This window comes from Emys orbicularis, chromosome 1 (assembly GCF_028017835.1).
Source record: "Emys orbicularis isolate rEmyOrb1 chromosome 1, rEmyOrb1.hap1, whole genome shotgun sequence".
In the NCBI taxonomy this organism is placed as follows: Eukaryota; Metazoa; Chordata; order Testudines; family Emydidae; genus Emys; species Emys orbicularis.
Window position 1 is genome coordinate 36,022,613 of NC_088683.1, and position 12,805 is coordinate 36,035,417.

Below are 12,805 nucleotides of genomic sequence, written 5' to 3' on the forward strand. Positions count from 1 at the left end.
ATTAATACTGAAGGAAACAAAGAATTGGCAACCAAGAACAGACATTGTCATCCAGCCCTGCTCCAGCTATATTCATCTACCAGTAGATTTGTCTTACATGTCTGACTTTGTCTCCTACTACTGCTTATCATTTTCTCTTCACTCATCTCATCCATCACCAGCCCATCTACACCCCCCCACTCACGATGGGAAATGCCCTTCAAAGACCATGTAAAGTGCTATGGCTCACTAAACATAAAGCAAACCAAAAATAATGTCAGCCTAGATTTAGCATGAGGCAGTCACCATTTTAGATCTGTCTAAGAAGTGGAAATTTATGGCATAATTGTATCACAAATGAAGTGAACAGAGTGCCCATCAGTCAAACATTCCCATCTTCACCACAATCAGTCTTCTGAGAAACATGCTGAATTCCTTAAACAAAGATTATTTTCTGCTGTGAGGATTTATGTGTGAGATTTGATAATTTATGACGTAATTCACTATATGAAAAAAACTCTAACATAATAATATCTTGCAATCACATGGCACTTTTCATGTTCAAAGAACATTACAAAAATTAATTAGCCCTCATAACAGTCCTGTGAGGTAGGGAAGCGTTGTTATCTATCACCACTTTAAAAATGGGAGTTTGAGTGCAGGGAGTTTGAGTGATTTTAACAGTGTCACACAGGAGCTTCCAATTAGAGATGGAATTTGAACCCCAATGTTCCTGATTCTCAGTCCCATGTTTAAATCAACTGACCACACCTCTTTCTCCTGCATAGGAAGGAAGAAAAAGGAAGGAAGATACATGTGTTTGAAACTCAGGACTATGGATCTGCCAAAGTGGGCTCTGTTACGTGTTTATGGCATGATCTCAAGCAAGTTATTGAAGGCCATTTTTTGAATGCTCAGCACTCACAACTGGAGCCAGATTTTCAAGGCACATCAGATCCCATTTAGACACCTAAATAAGTGTGACATTTTCAAAATTGTACAGCAGCCAGCAGCTCCTATCATGATACATATGGCTCAGATCCACTGTATAATGTGTGCTGAGCTCTTTTGAAGTTCTGGACACTTAATTTGGTACCTAAGGGCCGCATCCAAAGCCCACTGAACTCAAAGGCAGTGTTGGGTGTAAAAATTGAAAAACGGAGTTACTCGTGCTGTTTGCTGGAATGGCTACCCTGTTGTTTTTCTATAACAACATTTTTATGACGATTGGTTGCTGGTCTATTGCCCCACCTCAAGGGCCAGTGAACTGATTTCCATCTGGTCCCTACTCCTTGATGAGTCTGGCTTGGGTGGACCTCCCAATGTGGTGATCAGTAATTGCTCACTCAGTGCTTAAAGTGCTTGCCTGAGTTCTGCTTTATTCTGTGTCCAGTTCCAACTGTCTGTGCACAACAAGAGCTTCACAATACCCTACCCAGACTCTCTGTCTGGAAAACTCAACCTTTACAGGCACTCTCCCAACTACCATAACCAGAAGTTTAAACTACAACCGGCATAGCTTCTAGGATCATTATAATACAAGTCTTCCCATCACAACTAGGCAACCAGGGAAGGCAAATGGGAGCTGAGCTCTTCTGAAAATTGAGCCCTGGTACTCTCTAATAATTCGGGTTTTACTGGCCAAATACTTTTTTGCATTCAAGTAAAGGATGTGAAGATGATCAGGACAGTATGAACAACAGCCTGGAGCAACTCTGAAGCTGCTCCATGGTCAGGACCTAGGGGAGTTGATGCGGTCAAGGAAATTTTGCAAATGAAATACCAACTGCTAGCCTCTTGTAGATCACACCCTTCTCTCTTCTTTGTGGAATCCTCTAGAGCTGCAGTAGAGGACAGACATGAGGAGGGACATTTGCTGGAAATGAAATATCCTCCATTTCCTCCTCTTGCTTCCTACATGATTTCTCTCAGCTACTCCTATAAGCTGTGACTCTGAGCCAAGTGCAGAGCTGCTGTAGTCACATGCAAAACCACAGAGAAGGTCCCTTTCAGTGCAGGTCCAAATAATCTATTTTCTATGGAGGAATCCTACTGAAATGACAAGAAAATATGATTACACTCTTGGAAGATTCCCCTCACATACCAGGTTTTGTAATGAATAATGTGCCCTTGGCTCTAATTACTGACAAATATTTATTATATCCTGCTAACCATGTTTATTCAGAATGAATTGCTCACATTAAGGACTGGCATACACTCTTTAATCCTGAGAATATAAGACCGGTGATACTTAGTTTTACCCATGTAGAAATCTCCTATAGAACGTAATAAAAATAGATAAACTTCATTTTTTAATCTAAACCATTGGGATAGCAAGAATAAATTTCTAAATTTAATGGTTGATAGGGTGGTTTACATTTTCCATAGAAAAATTATCATTTTTAATTAAATTCTATAGGTTTCCAGTGTCATTTCTGTAGAATACTTTCTCATTTCTATGGGACTCTATTGGATTGATCCCAGTTAAATTCTATAGGAGGGGTAAAGATGGAATATTTTCTTCCAGAAAAATGCTGCTGCTACTGATACTGATATAGCTTTTGACACTGACAGTGATGAGTGGTTTGTAATGTCAGTTCAAGATGAGAGGCTACAAAGTCAAAAGAAATCCTCTGAACATGAATCCCATGGCACTACAGAAGCACTTAAAAGCCCTGATTTTCCAGACAGAAAGATGACTAAGAGGTAAAGGTATGCCATTAACGTATTGCTGAGTTGCTAAAAGTAAAAAGAATAAATAACAAGGACCCACAGTTCTTGTTAGGGTTACAGGAAAAAATCCTGTGCTCTTATATCAGCAAAGTTTCTCTGAAGTCACTGGGAGATTTGCCTGAATAAAAACTATATTACTGGGATCAGAGTCTGCTTACTTCATTAAAACTGACTGCAAAAGTAAATCTGACTTCCATGGTAGCTAGTTGGGTGCAGTATTTATCATTTCTCAAAATTTCCATAAAATGTGATCAGTTTATAAATCAAGGCCAGATCAGTTTACAAATTAAAAACACCATGTGTCGGTGTTTCTGAAACAAAAAAACATTTTTTTAGAATATCTAGTTCATGGGAAATTTCAAAAAATTTGGTATTGTTCTGAAATTTGTTTCAAAGTTTCTTGCAAACCAGATATCAAGTTTCAGCCAGCTCTAACTTATAAGCTATTACAGAATGTAGTTCATTCTCCTATTGCAGGGGTTCCCAAACTTGGTTTGCGGCTTGTTCAGGGTAAGACCCTGGCGGGCCGCGAGACACTTTGTTTACCTGAGCGTCTGCAGGTATGGCCGCTCGCAGCTCCCAGTGGCCGCGGTTCACCGTTCCTGGCCAATGGGAGCTGTGGGAAGCAGCTCTTGGAAGTCTAGGGGCTCCGGGCTGCTGGCCCCGTGCTGCCCAGGGTCCCTAGGGACAGCTCTGTCTCCCATTAGGGAATTTTTTCCTGAGAACCCCCTGTAACATTTTGTGAACCCCCAGGGGTTCACGAACCCCAGTTTGGGAACCACTGCTCTAAGCACACTCTCAGCATACAGACCCTCTGTTTAGCAACCCTTCCTGAGAGCTGCCACCAGCTCTTGGAACCAGTGCTGACCCCCTCAAACTCTCCCAGTAGCTTAAACATATTGTCTCCCAGAAGTCCAGTGGTTAAGGTTGCCACCTGGCCAGGTGTTCTCAGGATCATCTCTTTTTTGAGGTAAGTATCTCGAGAAATCTGTAAAAGTGCTCAGTACACTCTTCCAGCTGTCCAGTTTTATTGGCTCAGGATCATCCAAGATATCCCGTTTTTTGCACCTCAGGGGGTGGTAACCTTAGCAGTTGTGTGGGTGTTCTGGGGTCACAGGTCAGCTCTTCAGGGGCATATATCATAAATGTAACACATAACACACGCACACACACTTTGCACAGAATTATAAACTTACCTTTTCTCTTTATCACACGAGAAATACACAGATGTATACAAAAATTATAAACCCTGTATGGCCTGCCTCCTTTTCCTCACTACTTCAGAGCATTCTTTGAGCTGGAGTCAGAGTCCTCTGATAGCATTCAGGTTTTTTCTGTGGCAGCACATGGCTTGTCTGCTGAAACATGGAGCTTTCTTTCCCAGATAGCCTTCTCAACTTGGCTGGTCCATGCCCTTCCTCTCTCCCACCGAAAGCTTCCTGTGTGACTCAGAGTCTTTCTAGTTTCATAGATTCCAAGGCCAGAAGGGACCATTGTGAACGTCTAGTCTGACCTTTCATATAACACAGGCCATAGAACTTCCTCAAAATGATTCCTAGAGCATATATTTTAGAAAAACATCCAATCTTGATATAAAAGTTGTCAATGATGGAGAATCCACCACAGCCCTTGAGAAATTGTTCCAATGCTTAATTACTCTCACTATTAAAATGTCTGCCTTATATCCAGTCTCAATTTGTGCAGCTTAAATTTCCAGCGCTTGGATTGTGTTATAACTTTCTCTATCAGACAAATTATGGACACAGGAACTGGACACATTATTCAAGCAGCGGTCACACCAGTGCCAAATATAAAGCTAAAATAAACTCTCTAACTCCTGCCTGAGATGTCACTGTTTATGCATTCTAGCATCGCTTTAGCTCTTTTGGTCACAGCATGACACCAGGAGCTTGTGTTCAGCTGATTATCCACCACAACCCCCAAATCTTTTTCAGTAATTGTTTCCCAGGACAGAGTCCTCCATTCTTTAGGGGTGGTTGACATTCTTTATTTCCATTTACTATTATAATCCCCCTTTACAATTAAATTTTGAGACCTATCAGTTAGCCAGTTTTTAATCCATTTAAAGTACCATGTTAATTTTATATTGTTTTCACTTTTTAATCAAACTGTTGTGCAATACCAAGTTAAATGCCTCACAGAAATCAAAGTACATTTCATCAACACTGTTACCTTTATCAACCAAACTGGTAATCTCATCAAAGAAAGATATCAAAGTTTCATAGGCTCTATTTCCCATAAACCCATGTTGATTTGTATTAATTACATTATCCTCCTTTAATTCTTTATCAATTGACTCCCATATCAGCCTCTACATTATTTTTCCTGGGATCAATGGCCCACCGACACCACCTGGTTCCTTTTTTCACCTTCTGATAATTTTCCACTCTCTCCACTTAGCCAGACTCAGAAGGAAGCTGAAGAAACTAGCTTTGGCCAACCTCCTTTGCACACTCATTGTCTGGTTAAAGAACAGTCTATGAGGTTAACATCTCTCCATTTTTCCTGGCCTGGCAGAGATGCCATACAGCCCTTATCAGCATAGGTGGAATCCACATACACAGATTCCCTAAATCATCACATTTCTTTCTATGTCTGTGACAAAAGATTTTCCTGAACAGTATCACTCCATCCTGCAAACAGAGACATGTTTGATCATTTTACTACTCACAACATAAAAGTTTGTGTATATCAGTGATGCTGACTCTTACCGGTTTATCATGGTTTTGGCCCCTGCTTCAGGCAATCTGACAATGATACAAAAAAAAGCTCCACCCCTCACATGTTTTGCTCTCACCTAGCTTCCCCACCCCCATGCAATGGCCTGTACCCTAATTGAAGATGTGCTAAACTTCAAGCCCAGAGACCACTAGTTCCACTCCTGCTCCTCTAATGACTGGTGCCAATATTTCTGTGCCCTTCTTATAAGTCCAGGTCTTATACCTTGGCAAGTAACTAATATTTACTAATTTTCACACATAAGGTAAGAGCTTTAACAAGTTCACTTCATGCAGAGATGGGCAGAGATTGCAGGTCTCTAATATAACAGAGCTCAGACTCTGCCACACAGCCTTGCAGAAGGAGCATGCCAGATTAAGTGTCTCGTAACACAAACTGTCACAGTATGGCAGTGTCACTCTAGATGCTAGACAACATATATATAGACTTCTACTATTTCCATGCTAAGAGCTCTGCTTCATCAACTCAAGTGGTAGAGTCACATTCTCACATTCAGAGATCCTTTCATTCTCCACAGATGACACAATCAAAAGCTTTGTTACTCTTTGCTGTAACCACTAGATCACAGCCTGCTCCCAGAGTCTGTAATAGTAACCAGTAATTCTGATGCCAAGCAGTCCAGAGCTGTCTCACAAATACTTGTGTTACCCACCGACAATGTATTTGTTTGTCTCCCAGCATGCACTGGTCCATATAGAGAGTAACAGCTTTCTTTCCCTCACAACAACTATTCCTATAGCTGAAGGGGAGGGGATTTGAAGGCTGTGGGTTCAAGCACTGCTGATGACCTACAAGGGGGTAAAAACAAGCCCTTAGCTGTTTAAAAATTAGTGTAAATTTAATGGGGGAGGCTAAGGCAATATTATATACAACTCTATTACACTTCCCTTTTTTCCAGCACTTCTGTTTAACTCTTTGTTGAAGCACAGGTCAGAAATCTGTCTTTTCAGGACTTTTCAGAACTATTTATGTAAAACCCTGATAAGAATATGTCAATAGTTGCCTGTAAACTTCAAAATGAGAATACTAGACATTTTCTTTGGGAATGTCTACACAGCAAGCAGGCTAGCAAGCCAAGAATATACCCAGGTTCTATTCTGGGCTTGTACTTCCTGTGCTGAAGCCTGGACAGCACTGCTATTGCTACCCATACTAGCTGGTTTCAAGCTAACTCAAGTTAGCTAACCTATGCACTGTTTTTATTGTGTAAACATACACTAAGCCCTGGTCTACACTGGGGGGGGGATCAATCTAAGTTACGCAACTTCAGCTATGTGAATAACGTAGCTGAAGTTGACGTACTTAGATCGACTTACCATGGTGTCTTCACCACGATGAGTCAACTGCTGCCACTCCCCTGTCGACTTTGCTTGCGTCTCTCACGGTGCTGGAGTACAGGAGTCAACGGGAGAGGGCTCGGGGGTTGATTTATCACAGCTAGACTAGACGCGATAAATCGATCCCCGCTGGATCGATCTCTGCCCGCCGATCCAACGGGTAGTGTAGACATACCCTTAGTAAAGCAAGCATTTAATGCACACAGAAAGCATTGTAAATAGTATTTAGAATTCTATGAATAACTTTTAAACAAAATCTGTTAAATCTACTAGAGTTCCCCATACTGACTCCCCCACTTTGCTGTTGTTAAATATTTAAATGTAGGGTTCCACATAACATTTATACTCCTATACTTTAGCACACACACATAAATGCATTCTCCTCTGATCTTCTTTCAGAGATGATTTCTCAGCCTTTACAGTGCGGTTAAAATATGTAGTATGTGTCACCTGGGCTCTTCAGCTCTTGAGAAAAATGGCAGCCTCTCGATTCTTTTCCCAACACCTCAGAACCCTCTTAAAAAAACAAGCAGTCTGGTGTCTCCACAGATAGGACCATTCCAGCCCTTGCGTTAATAGCTGACTGGTCCTTAATTACCAGTGAAATAGAAGTGTGTAGCATGTATCCATAATGGTACTGGGCTGAGCATATAAATTATCCATTTTCTGGATCTCCAAAAGGCTCTCACTCTATTGGGCACTATCTTCTCCTCATAAGCCCAGCTAAGTCAGATACGAATTCAGAAACCTTTACCTCACTCAGCTCTGCCCCTGTTCTCTCTTTAACTGAAGTAAAATTCCTGTTTAAAGCAGTTAGCTAATAGCTAAATATAAATCCCATTGGCTTTGTAGTATCTAGAGCAGGGGTTCCCAAACTTGGTTCGCGGCTTGTTCAGGGTAAGCAGTGGCCCGGCCTGTGCCGCTTCCCGCAGCTCCCTTTGGCCGGGAACGGTGAACCGCGGCCACTGGGAGCTGCGAGGGGCCGTACCTGCGGACACTCAATAAACAAAGCATCTTGCGGCCCAGGGCTTACCCTGAACAAGCCACGAACCAAGTTTGGGAACCCCTGCTCCAGAGGTAACAAATGCTCCCTTCCAAGCTCTCCCTCTAAATCATAAGACACACCATGGTGGCTATCCTAATAAAAAGCTTCTCTAATAAATAAATCTGGAATACTCTCACCTGGATCCCAAATTGGAACAGCCCCGTCCCTCGCAGAAGACATATCTCTTGGTCCTACATGGATCAGTCACTAAGTCCACAGACTGTCTTTAACGCCTCTATTTATAACCTTCCCTCCACTGCCCATGCACACTGATTGGCTCATCTCTCAGAGGGTGACTAGGTGTGATCTGGCAGGCAGATTGCCCACAATGAAAACTTTCTATACAGCTTCAGAAACAGCTTGAGCAGGTCTTATAACTGCCACACCCTTTTTCTGCAGCCTTCTAGCTGAGTTGTCCTACCCAACACATGGATAGAGGTGTGGATTCAAGGTAAAATCAATGTCTCTTTCCCATTGTTTCTCTCCCTTTCTTTGAGAGAAATAGAGTCAAACGTGTATTATGTAGCAGCATGTGAGTTACATTAAGACCATGGAATAATTGTTTGAGGCACTTTATATTGTAAAACAGCGTATATAGAAGTGAAATTGGACATTGTACAATTATTCAAGTGTTCCATTTTTATTATTTGTATGTGGTTAATTGGAGCTGTCCCTTTAAGAATGAAGTGCAGCAGTCAGAGTTCTTCAATCTGAGAGCCACATGTGGGAGACTTTGCCTAGAGAGTGTGGTCTAGAGAGTGGCAGACCTTGCCTAAGCTCTGAAAAGGTCAGAACTTGATCTAATAAACGTATCTTTCCAGGCAGCAGGACTTATTCTGGGAAGGAGTAACATTAGCATTTCTCGGGGATTGGATACTTCAGGGTACTATTAGTGAGCTATTCACCTGTAGCTCATCAGTTTGGATCCTGCTGAGCACAGCAAGGATTAAAAATTGTTGTAAACTAAAGGATGTTTGGTAGGATGAGTCTGGCGCATCCCAGTTCCAGCTGCTAGTCCCATATCACAAACTCATCATCCTGCTTTGCACTGGACGAGGCAAAGACTGTTTCTTAAGATGTGACTGTACAGTGCCTAACACAATGGGGCCCAGATCTCAGTTAGATCATCTAGTGAGAGCTCCTGAAGAAGGATCAAAAACTGTCCTACTCATCATAACTTTATGAGTTGGCAATACTGCAAACATGCACTGGGAGTGGGTAAGGGGGAGTTCAAGTCAGAAGGACAGACTAAGAACCATAATTTATTTTTTTCAAATCTCATTTTGGGGCCAGTGTGATGGGTTTTTTAGGCCTAACTCGTGATTTTTTAATTCTGGGGCAAGACTGAGTGTTTGTAGGATAATGGCCTAGGAGCAGAGGATAATTACGGAATTCTCCTTCCCCCCAAAGGATTCATCTTTACTCTTAGCTAAAATTAGTTTTCTGTGGACACCAACCTCTAATACCTCTCAGACCAAGCCAAAACCAGCTTTTGCTTGAAGAGCGCATCACACTAGAGCAGGGGTCGGCAACCTTTGGGAAGTGGTGTGCCAAGTCTTCATTAATTTAAGGTTTCGCGTGCCAGTAAAAGTTTTCACGTGCCAGACTGGCAGCGCGGACAGCAGACGGAACCCCAGACCGTCAGCGGGCTGAGCCGCTCAGCCCACTGCCAGTCTGGGGTTCCGTCCGCCGGCCCCTGCCAGCCAGGGTCCCAGCCACTGGCCCCGCTCAGCCCGCTGCCGGCCTGGATGGATGGAACCCAGGCTGGCAGCAGGCTGAGCGGGCCAGCGGCCGGGACCCCAGACCGGCCGCGGGATGAGCCGCTCAGCCCGCTTCTGGTCTGGGGTCCCGGCCACAGGCCCCTTGCCAGCCAAGGTCCCAGCCACCGGTCCCGCTCAGCCTGCTGCCAGCCCGGGTTCTGTCCATCCAGGCTGGCAGCGGTCTGAGAGGGGCCGGCAGCCGGGGCCCCAGACCAGCAGCAGGCTGAGCAGCTTATCCCACTGCTGATCTGGAGTTCCGTAATCCAGCCCGGCAGCGGGCTGAGTGGGGCTGGTGGCTGGGATCCTGGCTGGCAGCAGCATGCCACTAGAAATCAGCCTGCGTGCCGCAGGTTGCCGACCCCTGCACTAGAGGAATCAGCTAAGAAATGTTATTCAGACAGGGAATTGTTATAGGACTGACTAGAATCTAAGAACTTCCAAAGAACTGTAGTGGCACTGGCCAATTCACAGTATTTGAACTGCAATATTATTATTAGCTGTAGGCTAAAACCTACTAGCCTGATACAGATGAGTAGTTCATTGATCAATGGGACTCCTTGCCTGCATAAAGCAAACAGGATTTGGGCCCTGATCTTTAGAAAGTCATCACTCCCTGCTGAAGAGTCATTTTCTGTAAATGAGGAGATGTCTTTCCTTGTTTAGTTAAGAGGTGTTACCCTTTTCATGGCTACCCTCTTTTTGTACAAAGAAGCCTTTCAATTCTACATATCGAAGGTGCTTTTCCAAAAGCAGCCACAGTCAAAAAAAGGTCTGAGCCAGTTCTGACTCATAAACTGCACACAGAGTGACAGATCTTCCCATCTGATTTCAGCTGTAGAAAGGATGAAAGAAACAGAAAATCAGTTGAAAATGAGGAAGTATCTGTCAGGGCATAGAAATAGTAGGGTTGGTGGGCAGCCACTATGTGTGGCACCATGTGTTGGACAGTCCAAAGTTAAACGCCTGTTATTGCTGACTCTGCCATCCCCCACTAAAGTGACTTTTGGAGGGGGCCAAAGTGCGTGAGGCGATACGTTTTGAGCTTACAGAAAGCTCTTCTTCAGGAGGGGTCAGCTATAGGGGATGAAAGAGTAGCTCATCCTGAGTGTCTTTCCCTCTCTGATATGTGTGCTAACAATGGTATCAATTAAGGTAAGTTATCATGGTGTTCATGATGAAATAGGCTGAGATCTTCTGTTCATTTCACATAAGCTAAACAATTTTCATATTGTAACAACATTTTACCGCTACCAAATGACATTGTCTTTGATTCAAGCCAATAAAGCTTTTCCTACTATCAATTCCTGAAAGTATTTTTAAACCCAGTCCAGAAGACAAGCCTTGAGCCCTTCAAACTCCATCACACTGAGCTGCACAAGAGCATTATCACGGTCCAGAGCTTTTGCTGCTAGTCAGGTAAAAGGTTCTGAGAATCAGGAAGAGTGCACTTTCAGAAGAGAGGTGCTTATCTGTATGTGCTGTCCTCTTTTCAGCTGGCTTCTCAGCTTGACATTGCAGAGCTACTATTGATTTTGGTTTGGGGACTCTGCAGCAGGTCAGCCTTTCTACTGAATATATCAGCCAGGTTAAGAAATTTTTATGGAGCTCAAGCAACTATTGTTATTGTTAGGTGAATTGACTCCTCTGATGTACAGTGTCTGTAGGCAATGGTTGCTTTATATGCTGGGGAGCAGACATGAAGGTGGGAGACAAATAAGACAAGGAATTATGTGAGGCATGAATATAAGAACAACAAAAGCTATTTAAAAGTTTTGCTTAACATAATCACAGGCTTGTACAGTTCTTCTCTATGACCCAGAATTTAATGTATTAAACTTAGGAGGCATCAAAGTAAAGTTAAAGAGAGTGGATAATTATTTGCTCTGAGAGACATTTTAAGTAGAAGAAACAGGGTTTTTTTTCAAAGAAACAATATGTTAAGACTACCTACCTTCTTGAAATCAGTGCAACAGCTAGTCTCTAATTATTTTGATTATGAACACAGCTAGCACCATTTAGAAAACTCTCGATCTTCTTTTAAAAGGTTAAAGTTATTAAAAGGAAAGAGAACTGTGTAGATGTGCCAATTTTCTTTTGCTAAGGGAATGATATCTCCTTGTATTAAAAGAATCCTATTTTGCTTTGACTAACATGCTTTCCTGTTTTGGTAGCAGGTAAAGTCACTCTTTTGCTATTGCTTTGTGTTCTTCCAAAAGCTTGATTTCTAGATAGCATCTCTACCTGGCTTCAGAAGAGTTGGTTTTGTAGGAATGTTGGTAATGACAGAATTAGTTGTAGCAGGCTTCAATAACAAAATAAGAACAAACCTAAATGTTTGAACTGCTTAAGAGCGGCATTAACTCAGTTTGCTAATTCAGTGAGAAATGTCCTGGTTCAAATGTTAGGAAATAACATGAATTAAAATGAGGGAAATAAACTTGATAGTCTGTTTGCTGTCATATGCAAAGAAACACGACTACATCAATCTGCTAATTATTAATCAGACACCATGCTGCTTTTATAAATTCATCTACCAAGGTTGTTCCGTCAATATTTAATTCATGGGTCTTGATATAACTGTTCCTATTAACATCTGCTCATAACAAATGACATTTTGCAACTTGACATCGCTTTCCTTCACAAGAATGCACCATCCAAGAGTGATTTTAATAAATGTTTGCATTTCCATGGCAAATAGCATCTAAGACAGCTAACTGTTTAGAAATAATGTCAGTTTTCATGCTACCGCATGTACATAACAGTTTACAAATCATAGCATTTGTTACTTTAATTTGAATCATTGACTTACACCTTAAATTTTTGCAAAAGCTGCGTAAGACAGACTAAACAAGATATGTCAGGGAAGAAATGCTGCTACCTGATAACTTATGGACGTTATTCTATTAAAATGAGAATGCAAGTGATTTGGAATTTAGCCTGTGTGGTACTCATCACAGTTTAAATACTCCTAATATAACAGGCAAGGAAAAGTAAACTTTGTACTGCAAAGGGTATGTTAATTGATGTTGGATTTGCTGGAATTCAGGGCAATAAAATGTTAATTTTAATTAAGTTTTACAGTTTTCTTCATTGTCTGCCTTTTAAAGTGAAATTGTACAATATCTAATTTATATATATATTTGCATATTGACCACATTAGTTCTCCTCCATATTTTAGATCTTTAGGATTT